Here is a 13,945-nt window from a genome sequence, read left to right on the forward strand (position 1 = left end):
AAGATGATTCTCTTCCCTGGACATCTCTAAGCCCCCCGAGTTGGTCTGCCTGGTCCTGAACAAGCACAGTGAAGTAGTATTAAAACAGGATTAAATGTGGAGAGGCAGAATCCCCAGCCCTCTCCTTTCTGTAGAGATGTCATATCAAGACTAACAAGAGACTGTGGCATGAGGGATGCTGGCCAGACTTTCCCAACTAAGTAAATGTCAAACATGAAACTGGTTGATGAATCAGGTGGAAGAAACTACCTACTCTGTCTTTACCCCAAGCCAGCACTCAGGTCCCAAGAAATTCCCAGACCATTCTCCAAGCTGGTCTCCTTGGTCTGGTTAGGCTACTCCTTTCTGCTCTTCTTCCTGACCCATTTTCTCCTTCTTATCTTTTGGTTTGATAGCTTGGATTAAATCCAAGAGACCAAGAGGACTGAAACATCTTAGTCATAGCTTCAGCAGAATTGGGGAAAGAGAAGCTCCTCCAATCCCTCCTGTATAAGGACCTTTCATGGAAGGTTACCATGTCATATATTCAGCTGTTCCCACTGGAAATAAGAGGGTTTGAAGAGGGACTGGATTTTAGCAAAAAAAGGTAGAAGGCAGACTTATGGAAAAACTTACTCATGGGATAGGAAACTTCAGAACAGGGATACTTCAGAGATTTTTTTTTTTTTTTTTTCCCTGCCTGGAATAAGTTTAAGTCTGTGCCAACCAAGGAGAATTGAAAAAACAGGATTACTTTTTTGTGGCTTCTCCAGATTTGGGCCTCAGTGCAATTTTTTCACTAGCTTTGGGAGTGTACCCCTTCTCAGTCCTTCTAAATGTAGTAGCTGATGGTTAGATCACAAGGTTGGGAGGCATGAAGCCTCCCAACCAGGAAGCTGGTTCCAGCACCAGCACTGCCATTAAACAACTGGGCTACCTTGTAAGCATTCTGGGTTAACTTCTCTGAGCCCTACTTTCCTTGTCTACAAAATTCAGATAAGCAACCTCTTAAGGTCATAGAGAACATTTAATGAAGTAATGTGTGTAAAACACCTAGGATGCCACCTCATACTTACTAGGTGCTCAGTGTTTGAGACAATAAATTGTTACTTTTATGGAGTCACCAGAGCTGACATTGCTTCAAAGACTCCATGAATCCTCTGAAATTATAGGCCAAGTAACTGAATGTAGGTATGCTGGGAAGAATGTCCGTGATTGTCTTCATGATGTGGAGCAAGGGGTGGCAGTCTCCTGGAAAGGAAATAGCCCCAATCCCTTGACTCAGACTCTGCCATTCCCACGCTTCAAACCAGGAGCACATTAGGCAGTGTTCTGCCTAGAAGTACAACTTCATCATCTAAGATGGAGCTGTGAGAGATAGCCATTAGGATAGCAACATCTAGCATTTGCCAGGCACTTTACAGTTTGTCAAGCACATTTACCTGCATTAGCTCTTTTTTTTTTTTAAAAGATTTTATTTATTTATTTGAGAGAGAGACAGTGAGAGAGAACATGAGCGAGGAGAAGGTCAGAGGGAGAAGCAGACTCCCCACGGAGCTGGGAGCCCGATGTGGGACTCGATCCCGGGACTCCAGGATCATGACCTGAGCCAAAGGCAGTCGTCCAACCAACTGAGCCACCCAGGCGTCCCAACCTGCATTAGCTCTTTTAATACCCAGCATGTCCCAGTGAAGTGAAGAGAACTACCATTTACTGAGTGCCTACTATGTGCCAGGCATTGTACTGAATGTATTTTTTAAGGCAAATTTAAAGTTTATAGAGTATCATCACCCAAATATGTATGATTTAGAAGACTCATCCCCTATTTTTAATCATTTAAGTATTTTACTGTTATAAATAATACCAGAATGAACATTCTAACACATAAACCTTCATGCATTTTTAAAAAGATTTTATTTATTTATTTGTCAGAGAGAGAGAGAGAGCACAAGCAGAGGGAGAAGCAGGCTGCCCACCGAGCAAGCAGCCCAATGCAGAACTCGATCCCAGGATCCTGGGACCATGACCTGAACTAAAGGCAGACACTTAACCGAATGAGCCACCCAGGTGTCCCCCTTCATGCATTTTTATAGTAAATTCTATAAAGTAGAATTAGTAGATCAACAGATACAAATATCCCCTCTTCCCTATGATTATGGTCACTTTATAGATGTACACTAAGGATAATAATGTTTTTTAAATTTTTCTCTTTGGAATTCTGCAGTGAAACACAAGGGCAGCCCCTTTTCTCTCCTTGGCCCAACTGAGAGACATTAGTAATCTAGCTTTTTTTTTTTTTCTTAATTGAGATAATTATAGATTCACATGCAGTTTTAAGAAATACTACAAAGGGGTGTTTACATGTGTAAATTTGTATATCTACCTCTAGAGTCAAGGCATTGAACAGTTCCAGCACCACAAAGATTCCTTATGTTGCCCTTTTATAATCACACCTACCTCACACCCTCCATAACCCTTAGCAACCACTTTTCTCCTCCACTTTTTGAAATGTTGTCATTTCAAAAATGGAGTCATACAGTGTGTAAGTTTTTAGGGTTGGCTTTTTTCACTCACCAAATCCATCCAAGTTTTTGTATGTATCCTAGTTTGTTCCTTTTGTTTATTCCATGGCATACCATGGACCACATGGACCACAGTTTGTTTAACCATTCACCTGTTAAAGGGCACTTTGTCCTCTCACTTTGTACTCACTACCAATTAATGAAGTAGCTCATTTTACTTGGTGTGCTATTTTATACTCACAATTATCAAGCTTCTTTAACCTTCACGCATGGCACTATTATTATTTTCATTTCATAGATGAGGAAAATTGAGGCTCATAGTAAATAATTTTCCCATGATTACATGTTAAATGGCAAAGAAGAGCCTGGAACCCAAGCTAATAGGGCTCTTTCTACTGCACCAGACTTTCTCAGACCTTGACAAACATTGCTGGGAATAGGGTGTGGGCAGAACCAAAAGATGTTGGAGGCAAAAAGAGCACTGGAGCAGCTTGGGTCAATTCAGGTGTTCACAGCTAACTTTGACTCATAGTTTAGAGGAATAGCAGTGTCATAGAGCAGGGAGCAATATGGCATGTGCCTTTGAAATTGTTTCCCCTGTGCCAGGGAAGAACAAGGCTGAAGTGGATAGAGCCCATGACTAATCTGCCCACAGACCTGGGACCTGGAATCAGAAAGGAAGCCTTTGGGTGTCTAGGAGAGGATGTGTGGCTAAGGTCCCCTATGGAAGTGTGAAGCTGAATGTGCCTCTGATGAGGTCTGAGGAAGCAGGCCATGATGAGTGAGCTCTGTTCTAGAGGAGCAAGGGCAATAAGCACTTTTTTTGGGGGGGTGGGGGAGCTACAGGTTATTTACACACACACACACACACACACGCACGCACACATCCCTTGGGCAGGCCCAGTGTTTAGGACATGGTATAGGGGGCAAGCAGAGTAGAAGCAAAAGGCCAGTCCGGCGCTTAGTCCTCGCTTTACAACTGTTCTTTACCTCCAGCTGAAGTCACGGACAGCGAAATCAGAAGGAGTTGGAGAAATCATTTGGTCTGTCCCTCAGCCTGTGGGCACTGGTTGAAGCTGACAGGTGGAAACCTAGAGTTGGCCCAGACCTGATGGGTGGTAGAGATGCCAACTTGTGGGAGAGAAGGTTTGGCTCCTCTCCTGGGAGCTATGTCTGGCCAAAGGCTGCCTCTTCCCACCTCCTGCTGGAACTGGCTCTTTTATAGCTGATGTTATCATTGCTCCATTGGCCTATTCCAGTGCCTGTGGACTCATAACAATTTTCCCTATGTACTCATGGCTTTAGAACCAGGCTCAGAGCACATATCACTCTTCTCCATCTCCCCTGGCCCACAAGAAATGGCACATCTCCCAGTCACACCCACCACCCTTGCCCAGTCATTCCAGCCATGGAGGATAAACACTGGGGCCTTCAGAATGTGTAAGAACTACGCTGTATCTTTGAAACAACCAGAGATACCATTCTGAACTTGTGTCTTTTGGCTGGAAGTTCTTAGACAAAGGGAGATCACTCTTTCCTGAATCTTACTCCCACTGAGATTTCCTGACTGTCGGAGGTCCTGAATGTGGCTGGGAGACAGCTCCTTTTTCTCCAAGCCAAGATGGCTTCTAACCAGGAATTCTCAGAACGCCTGCTTATTTCCTTCCCTTGGCTGCCCCTCTACTCCAGGTCCCCTTCTCTCCTGCCACCACTGCCTTCCCATTCCTTCTTTCTCTTCTCCTCTCTCTCTCTTTCTCAGCAAGTTTTTTATGTGATTACAGGCACTGCATGGTAATTAGTGCTAAACTCATTTGCACAACTACAGTTAATTGGCTACAACAATTAATTAATGTGTTGGAAATTTGGCACTGGAAAAAAAAAAGTTTGTCATTAAAAAAAAAAGGGCAAAAAATTGTAGAGTGAGATACCCATAAAAATCGAGGGCAGGCTTCAAAAGCCCAGCTGGGCCTCAAACTTCAACCCGGCCTCAGATGCCTTCCCACTCTCAACTCCAACACATTTTCCTCTTTCTTTCCTCTTTCATTTTTTTCCCCCTCTTCCTTTCTTTCTCTATTTCTCTTCTCACTCCATCTTTTTTTTTTTTTTTTTTTTTTTTTTTTACAACTTAAGCAAACTCATTTCCCTGATAAAATATAGCATGACTAATGGCTAGAGCATGTAAAAATCATTGGGAAAATGTCCTTGGAAGACGAATGCATTTTCAGCAGAATAATTAACTTAATTAACAAATTCACATGCATATTCATCAGGCTATTAATGTCTTCTCGGCTCAGCTTGATGAACATTGCGGTAATAACCATCTCATTTACATACTGCATTCTACTGCGATCCAAAACAGAGACAACATACAGGCGTACACACACACACACACACACACACTTGCACGAATACACACAACATGTCTGGGCCGCTTTGACTTCCAGGTTGGCTGGGCGTGTGTGTGTACGTGTGTATGCGCGCGCACGTGTTTGGTGTGTGGCGGTGGTGGGTGTCTGGGAACTCCAGCTGGGTGGTGTGATCTTTAGAGGGTCCTATGTTGAGGTAGGCTAGAGTTGCCCACATGTGAATGTCTGAGAACTTTAATCCTCTGTCTCTGCCTCTCTGCCTCTTTTTCCTTGTTTCTTTTTCTCTGTGTCATTTTCTCTCTTCTTCTCTTGCCACCCCCCCCCACCATGTCTCTCTAGGGAAAAACTTGGTATCCGTGCCAACTTTTTCCCCCCTACCCTCCTCCCTCTCTCTCCTCCTTCCCCTCTCCCAACTGCTGCCAGCCGGCATCAGCGCCGAATTGCCATCTCCTTGAGCTCTCTGTGGAGCAATCTCAGAGAGCAGTAAGGTGTGACGCGGGGCTCTGCCGGCTTCGCAGCACCGCCTGCGGAAAGAGCGCAGGATGGCGGAGGATGATTAAGAGAAATCTCGAGCAGGGCTCGGCTGCCATTGGTGTGTGCAAACGCCGAGGAGGAAGGGAGAGGGAGAGCGAGGAGGGAGGGGTGGAAGGGGGGGGTACCAGCAGCTGTCGGCCTAATTCTCCTAACACTCTGCTTGTGGTCATATTAGAAAAACAGATTATGCCCCTCGGTGCCACTCACTTATACTTGACATACGTTAATGTTCTATATCTCCATTCTCGGGTCTTGACAACAGTGGACTTTAGGTTGAGGAGAGGGTAGGAGTCTGGGTCGCCAAGGGGCACAAAAGACCCTGCCCTCTCATTCTCTCCTGACCTTCAACCCCAGCCTGTACTCACTCTTTAGAAAGCAAGCCTGGACATAGAATTTGCATCTGATGCCACCATTTGCCCTTGCTTTTTGTAGTCCCTTAGGAGGTGCAGAGATCAGAGGACGCTTGAAAGCCCTTTCCCCAAAAAGTCACTCCCTCTTTAGTCTTAATAGGTCACTTCAGGGCCCCGTGAGGCCAGCTCAGCGGCATTCCCACCCTTAATATTTCTATGCCCCCCCCAAATCAGAAGTTGGGGGTCAGAGAAAGGAGTCCATGACCATCGGTGCTCCTTGAGGGGTTATAGAAAAGCCATAAGCAAAACAAGGCCAGGATTGTTTCTGGGTTGCTATGGAAACCAGGTTCCCTCCTCCTGGCAGGAAGGGAGGAGAGCCTGAGGCCTTCCTCCTTCCACCAATCCGGAAGGCTGTAAAGGCGGAGTTTACCAAGGCCTGAGGGAATAGAGCTGTTCTTGGAGGACGAACCAATCATTCCCGCAGCCTTGCCTGCCAGTCCATAGCCCTTTGACCCCCACCTTCCCTACCCTTTCACCTCAATATTCAAAAGAGGCTTTTTCCTCTGTGCCTTGTCCTCTGTGGAGACCTGTTGCTTAGCAACCACTAGTGCCTTCTTCCCAATAACTTGCAGGGACTAAGAGATAAAATATCTGTCTATATTCAGTTCCCCTCCCCTGTCTATTTATATTTAATAACTCAAGCCCTGTCTTGGGTTCCCTTGGCACCTGTTTTAGAGGGCTTTTAGAGGGATTAAGCTGCAGCCTGAAGGAAAAAAGTTACATCGGAGGAAGAACTTCCAAACAGGGAAGAGTGGGAGAAAGGACTGGAGTAGGTAGGGAAGCTGTGGGATCATATTCTCTTAAATATAGGCAGGGTGGGGGGGGGAAGTATTTAGAACTTGGAATGTGGGGAGGGGATGTCCATAGGGATTCCCAAGTGTCCACTTAGGACCTGGAGTGGACCCTAACAGAACAACTAACTGGGCTGGCACTTTTCAGTCCCCATCCCTTGCCTTGTCCCCTTTTCCTGTCTAGAGCCCCCTCATATTTATGTGAGAGGCCCATCCCTCTTGAGAAGTCCAGTTTCCTAGTGTCTAGAAGTTGGTTTCCAAGAGTGAGGGCTGTATAAATGTATGTCCACCAGGCCTGGGTCTCTCCCAAAGTTTGTCAGTCACAGGGAAGGAATTCTTCTGAGTTATCTACTAGAGAACCCCAACTGACCCAGCAGTGGGAGATATAGAGTATCATCAAAAATGAGGAGCAAGGAAGGTATAAGTATAGCCTAGTAGGTGCATGTCGGAACACCTGGATTAGGGCCCCCTCTCCTTACTCAACTGTGATCCAAGTTATTCATTTAATCTCTTAACCTCCTTGTTGGGGCACCTGGTGGCTCAGTTGCTTAAGCATCCAACTCCTGATTTCGACTCAGGCCATGATCTCAGGATCGTGAGATTGCCCCACTTTGGTCTCGACACTGGCCATGGAGCCTGCTTAAGATTCTCCCTCTCCCTCCAACCCCCCTGAACCCCCCATTCCACTTGTGCACATGCGTACTTTCCAACTAAAATAAAAATAAAACTTCTCATTGCTTTGTCTGTAGATCAAAAATAACAATGTTTACCTCCCTAGACTTTAGTGGGATCAGTTAAAGCGATATTGAAAGGAAACACTCTGAAAACTGCCACATTTAAATAAATATTATTTTAAGGTCTGGAAAAGGTCGGACTGCTGGGAGCAGGGGGGCATCATGAATCCAGCCCTTGCCTTGGCTTAGGAACACCAATAGTTTCTTGGCCAGAGGGGTGTGATACTTTGCTCTATGGTCAGTCAGATGGGGAGCTATAAATCAAAATCAGAAACACAGGGCTCTTTAAGGAAAGTGGCACAGAACATCCCTATCATCTTCCCCACCTCCAATCCCAGATTCTGACCTCTAGTTCTCCCAGCTGACACCCTACCCTGACCCCTCCCAGTCAGCACCTTCACTGTCGTCATGCTAGATCACAGACTGTACAATTTCACCCTCCATACCCCCCTTTTCAGCACCTCCTCCAACCCGAGCCTTCTGTGGGAGACAGATGGGGTGTCTGCGATGGAAAAGGCTCTGGGCTCTACGCCGCCTTGGGTGGGCAGCCCCCCTTCCCATCTCCCCACTACTCCCGCTCCCTACCTAAGACACTGAGATTCACCCCGGGCAGCTTTGGGAGCTGCTGAGGATTCCAGCGCTCTTCCCTTCTCAGACTCAGCCCAGAAGCAGAGCCAGAGTCACGTCTTTCTCTGAGACCTAGACCCCAGCCCGTCTTCATGGAAAACCAATGCAGAGGGGAAAGTATGTTAGGGAATGGTAGGGCTCCATGTGAAGGACTAGTAGAGGAGAGGCGGGGGTGGGGGGGTTGGCACGCAGAGTCCCTCGCTGAGGACTGGATGGCTGGGGTTTGGGGCCTGAATTGACTGAGGAGGCTAAGACTAGGCAGCTCCTTTGTTCCAGAAATCTGGGGTCCCTAGAGGGAGGCTCAGCTTGGGGAGGGGGAGAAGGGAGCTAACATTATACAGAGCACCAACTGTGAGCCAGGCACAATGCCAGAGCCTTTCCATACCTGTACTTAAAACTAGCAGGTGAGGAGTCAGGGTGAATAGGTGTCTCATGAGCTCTTAGCATCTCTCAGCACAGTTGACCAACTTCTCCTTTGATTCTATGATTTCACTCCCAATTCTCCTACCACTCTGGCTGCTCTTTCTCTGTCTCTTTTGCAAGCTCATCCTCAACTCCTTGGGCTCAGCCAAGTCCCCTGATTATATACTTTCACGGCACTATATATTCTTCTTTCAGAGCACTTAGCACAGTGATTTCACACTTATTTGTGCAGTCATTTGAATAATAATCCTATTTCCTCCACCAGATGGAAAGTTCCACGAAGACAGTGACCACGTCTGTCTATATTCACCAATGTGCTCCCAGTGCCCAGCACAGTGCCTAACATACAGCAGCTGTTTGGTAAATATTTGTTGAATGAATGAATAAATCACAAAAGGACATCACTCTGGCCTAAGCTCAGTTCTTAGCCATATCCTCACCCCAGAGTGGATGTACCCCTAATGTGTGGACCAGAGAACAGGGTGCCTGAGAGGTCAGGCCACCTCATTCTTCTTGGGGGAAAAGACAAAAACATCAGGACTGGAATAAACCAAGTTCCAGAATATGGGCTCCCTGCCTTACTAGCACCTGGACCTGCCTGTATGCTCTCTAGCTTCTCCAGGAATGGAGAGAGTTCAAAGTCCCAATAACTTCTCTCCATTTGTGCCTGAAATCACTCGTGAGCTGGAGGAGAGGAGTTCCATCGGAAAAGAGTGCTCTGCAGAAAACCCCTCTTTTCTCCCTTAGCTGAGACTGCAGAGACCATCTGTTGCCACTCCTTTGTTTGCTTCTGTCCTCTTCCCCTGGACTTCAGGGAAGAAGATCGTTTGACCAAGTGGGAGGGGTAGATGGTGAGAGCAAGACAATCTGCTTGTTCCTTGAAACATCCGGGGTAATGTGGATGAGCCTCAGCCAGGTGATGGGATCAGAGGAACACAGGAGCCAGTAGCCTCAAGTCCTTTGAGGCTGTACTCTGGACCCTGGGAAGCAGGGAGTGGACAGAATGACCTCTGGGAGGTGCCCAGTGTTCACCCCAGGGGCTTTACCTGACCTCTTTGCTGCCTTTGCCATCTGACCTCAAACAAAATACCCAAATCTGCAAGAAGTTAATGTTAGGCCATGGGTGGCAGCCCCTTGCTCTCCCTGGCTGTTTCTCATTCTAGCCAACAGCCCATCCCAGAGCATCTCTTCCTCCCAGCTCGCCATCAGTACCCGGTCCTCACCCAGTCCCTTGTCCTGACAGTACCCCTCAGCACCCAGGTACTTGGGGTCATGGATCTGGAAGCCACTTTAGGCAGTGTTGCTCTCTCTGACCCCACCTGTTCTTTGGGCCCCTAATGAAGTAGGACAACTCAGGCTCTGGGCCAAGTCCCTATGTCCTCATCAAAGGCAACATCTGTCTCCTCGAAGAAGATAAGCCTGGAGGGAGGGAGGTGAGACAGGCACAGGGGAGAAACCCCAATCCTGTCTGGGCCCTCACCCCAGATTCCACTGCAGGCACAGATTGAGGGTGAGGGGGTCAAGACAGCCACAGAGGCCTATTCTCACGCATGCCCCTGCACAGATCTTTATGCCTCTGAGCCCCCAAATATGAAGGCCCCTCCTGGGCTCACCCGGCTACCTGGGCTGCTGCTGCTGCCAAGCCGGCCTTCTTTTATTCATGCGTTGTTTTATTGCTGGCAAATGCTGCTGCTTGCCGCTGTTGGAGGCGTTCCTGCCAAATCCATCCCAACATCTTGGCCTGGCATCAGGGCGGCATGCTAATGTGGAAATTTAAAGAGCCGCTCGGCTTTAAATCGGAATTTTAAATGAGCAGCAGTGCTCCAGAGGGACCCAGGCAAAATCAAGCAGTATGCACCCTTCCTACTCCCACTCCTGTAGCATCACCCTACCTCTTCTTGCCTCTCCCCTGGACTTGGACACTAGATGAGGGAGAAGCATGGGACACACTAGGGGATGAGGGAATTACCAGGGCAGAGGAATTGATGTAAGACGGACATCAAAGCCAATAAGGAGCTGTGATCCCTCAGCCCAGACCAAGAAATCCACCAGTTGCTGTCATGGGCAAAAGGAGGCAGGGACCTTCAACACAAGGGAGCAGGGCTGGGGCTGGTGAAACTGACATTCCTACCCCTCTTCCCATTTTACCAGGAAACAAGAAGAGAAGACCCAGAGCAGAGAAGAGAGAAGGTGGGACTCCATAAGGACACTCATATGCAGGCATACACTTGCATACGCCGGATATGTGCATGCAGCTGTGTGTGCAGGTCAGGATGCTTGCTGAGGCCCTCTGCAGCACGTGCACACACGCTCACTTATCACCCATGCATGGAGAAGAATGATTCACATGTGCAGGGCAGTCTTCCTACATCCAGACCACTGACCTTCAGGTTGTTAGCCTGAGCTGTGCCCCAGCTTTTTCCATGAATCCTAATGCACCAATGTTCCCCAGCTCCTGGCAGCTACCTTGAGTCAGCCACGGTGATGACAAAGCCTCATAGTGACTCTTCCAGGAGAGGGGCTGGGGATACCTGTGCTCATCCTATGCACCTGTCCTGGCTGCAGTGTGGTCCCTTCTCTGGTGGCCAGCAGATGACAGGCTCAGACATCTCATTTGGGAGAAGCACTGGGCACAGACTTGATTTAAGAGGGAAGAGGAGGCTAATGGGAGGTGAGAGAGGCAGAATCTGTGCCTCTCTGTGACCCCCTTTCCTTCTTACCTGTTTCCAGGAGACAAGTGGCCCCTCGTTATAAAGAAAACATTTGTCAAGTGCCTACCCTCAAGGAGACACTGTTTAGCACAGTGCCTCACAATTTTCTGAGCTGGGCTGATGACAGATGCAAGAATCTGGATGTGCTATCCCTACTGGAGGATCCACAGTGATTCTCATGGTAACCTCAGCCTTACCCATTTTAGACTGCCAGGCCAAGGGATGCTTTCTGACCTTCCCCAGGAATCCCCCTCTCTCAAAGAAGCCAGCTCCTTCACGGACTGGTGTGGCTGCCAGCCAAGAGGCTTGGGGCAGGCCTGGGGCATGCAGCTGGCACCTGCCCACCAGATCCCCAAGGAGGACCTCCTCCCTCACCCCATAGCCCCATTCAGATGGCCCCTGGGCTACAGGGAGGCAGGGCTCTCTGCTCCCCACTTCAAGCTGGAGCACCCACTACCTCCCTTTCCACCATAACCTGCTCCCAGATCCCCCACCCAGACTAGATATACCAAAGACCCACCAGGTACTTCTTCTAGTCTGGATCAAAAACTTCATACAATAGGAGTTGTACTGGGGCTGGGTAAGAGGCCTTGAGGGGTGAGGCTTGGGCTAGAATTATGGGAGAAATTGCTGAGGTCAAGAGATGGACGAAAAAGCCCTGGGGCACCTGGATGGCTCAGTTGGTTGAACATCTGACTCTTGATCTCAGCTCAGGTCTTGATCTCAGGGTCGTGAGTTCAAGCTCCCCACTGGGGTCCATGCTAGGCATGAAACCTACTTTAAAAAAGAGAGAGAGAGATGGATGAGGAAGAAGAACTCAATGCGAGTGACATAGGACAGGGGGACATGAAGGGAGGAGGCTAAGTGAGTCTGCCTCTCTCATCTAATTAGCAATATGCAAATAATATGCAAATCACCCCCTCTTTGTTTAGAGACCACTGTGTTTTTGGATGTGGGCTACAGAGGGTCCACCAGGCAGCATCTCTGAGACCAACAGACATGGAATACCCAGGCTCAAAAAAGAGGCCAGAGTGCAGCCATCTTGTAGCTTATTCCCTGGATGCACTCATTTTCTATGGGCCTCAATTTCCCTGTGTGTGAAATGGGAGGACTGGCCTGGATGGTCCTAAGGCCTCTGACCAGTACTGACAGTCTCAAGTTTTCTGATGTGGGGCCCAGTGCTGCATGAGTTGGAGGGTTGATTCCATTCTGGGGTGGAAACTACTTGGCCCTCTTGCCTGTGCCACTTACCTCACCAGTTCTGCAATGCCATGCCCGTCATGCCCATGCACCCGCCATCCCAAACGTGGACAGTCTCCTGAAGACAATATTCTCTCCCACTCTTTTACCCACAGGGTTTCCTCTCCTTGGAATGGCCTTCCTGCTTTAGCCCCTACCCTGGCTAGCCCCTTCTCCAACTCTTGGCCTGGCATCAGGGCCTCTTCCACCTCTGGGCATCCCTATGCACTGTTTACTTCTCTCATTTCCCATTGGACTGTGAACTCATAGAGGGAAGGTACTGGGTTTAGTTCAAGACGGAATCTCCAGTGTAAATGTATTAGTTTTCCAAGGCTGCTGTAACAAATCATCACAAACTTGGTTGTTTAAAAAAAAGAAAGAAAGAAAGAAAGAAATTTATTCTCTTACATTTCTGGAAGCCAGGAGTTCAACATCAGTTTCAATGGGTGAAAATCAAGGTGTCAGCAGGACCGTGCTCTCTCTCAGGCACTAAAGAAGAATTTGTTCTTTCAGCTTCTAGTGGCTGTTGGCTTTTTTTTTTTTTTTTTTTTTTTGCTTGTAACTGCCTCACTCCAATTTCTACCTCTGTCTTTACATCACCTTCTATTCTCTCTTGTCTGTATAATCTGCCTTGCCCTCTCTCTCTTATACGGACACTTGTGGTAGCATTGAAAGCCCACCCAGATGATCCAGGATAATCTCTGCATCTCAAGATTTTTAATCACATCCACAAAGATCTTTTTTTTTTTTTTTTTCCAGATAAGGTAAAATTCACAGGTTCCAGGGATTAAGAGGTGGACATATCTTTGGGAGCCACTATCAGACTATCAAGATAAATGAAGACATCTTTAAAATTACCATTTGTTAAGCATCTACCATGTGCTAGACATCATAGATTAATTTTTTTCAATCTTCAATAGCCCTGAAAAATCGATTTTCTAAAAAGACTCATTTACTTAAATATTTATTTATTTGTTTGTTTGAGAGAGAGAGGGAGCGAGTGGAGAAAGGGCAGAGGGAGAGAATATCCAAACAAACTCCCACTGAGTACAGAGCCTGGCGGAGGGCTCAGTCTCAAAATCCAGGGCTCAGTCTCATGACCCATGAGGTCAGGACCTGAGCCGAAACCAAGAGTTGGATGCTTAACCTACTGAGCCTCCCAGGTTCCCTGAAATGTGGTTATCAATGCCTCTACTCTACAGATGAGGAAACTGAATGAGGCTCAAGGAGATTGAATCACTTCCCCAAGGTCACATAGCTGAGAAGTGACAGAGCCAGGATTTGAAACCAGATGGGTCTAGCTATAAAGCCAGCATGATTTTTGCCTTCCCAATGGTCTCCGAGCCCATCCCAGGTCCTAGCACGAATTTCTCACCTGAACCGTGCAGAAAAGAGGTGGACAAAAGAAGGAAAGATGAAACCCAGTCTTCCTAAAGATATTGACTCAAACTTTCTTTTGCCAAAGCCCCTTCCCACTCCTTTAATCCTCCTTATCACCCCTGACCCCTTGTTTCAGAAGCCTGGAATCTCCCTCAGTTGGCAGCCCCCTGCCAACTACAGCTGCCCAGAAGGGTGGCACAGTGCCTGAACTTCAGACAGGAGACATCAA

At 47.7% G+C, this 13,945-nt stretch overlaps 1 protein-coding gene and 1 long non-coding RNA gene across 6 annotated transcripts in view; one reads left to right on the plus strand and one right to left on the minus strand.

The window, feature by feature from the left end:
- Window positions 1-11,884, plus strand: part of CDK12 (cyclin dependent kinase 12) — an 83,568-nt gene extending 71,684 nt beyond the window's left edge. For 4 of the 5 annotated variants that reach the window (XM_032319620.1, XM_032319618.1, XM_032319621.1 and 1 more), the window contains 2 exons: window positions 8,652-8,746; window positions 10,538-11,884. The gene's annotated coding sequence lies outside the window, so the exon portion shown is untranslated. The remainder of the gene's footprint in view (window positions 1-8,651; window positions 8,747-10,537) is intronic. The other variant, XM_032319619.1, reaches the window with a different exon arrangement.
- LOC116577009 lies at window positions 8,745-11,721 on the minus strand. Its single transcript, XR_004280363.1, has 3 exons — window positions 11,618-11,721; window positions 10,008-10,146; window positions 8,745-9,366 (listed from the first exon to the last, which is right to left on the minus strand). It is a non-coding gene; the product is annotated as an uncharacterized LOC116577009 (long non-coding RNA).
- Window positions 11,885-13,945: the final 2,061 nt, after the last annotated feature.

This window comes from Mustela erminea, chromosome 18 (assembly GCF_009829155.1).
Source record: "Mustela erminea isolate mMusErm1 chromosome 18, mMusErm1.Pri, whole genome shotgun sequence".
In the NCBI taxonomy this organism is placed as follows: domain Eukaryota; kingdom Metazoa; phylum Chordata; class Mammalia; order Carnivora; family Mustelidae; genus Mustela; species Mustela erminea.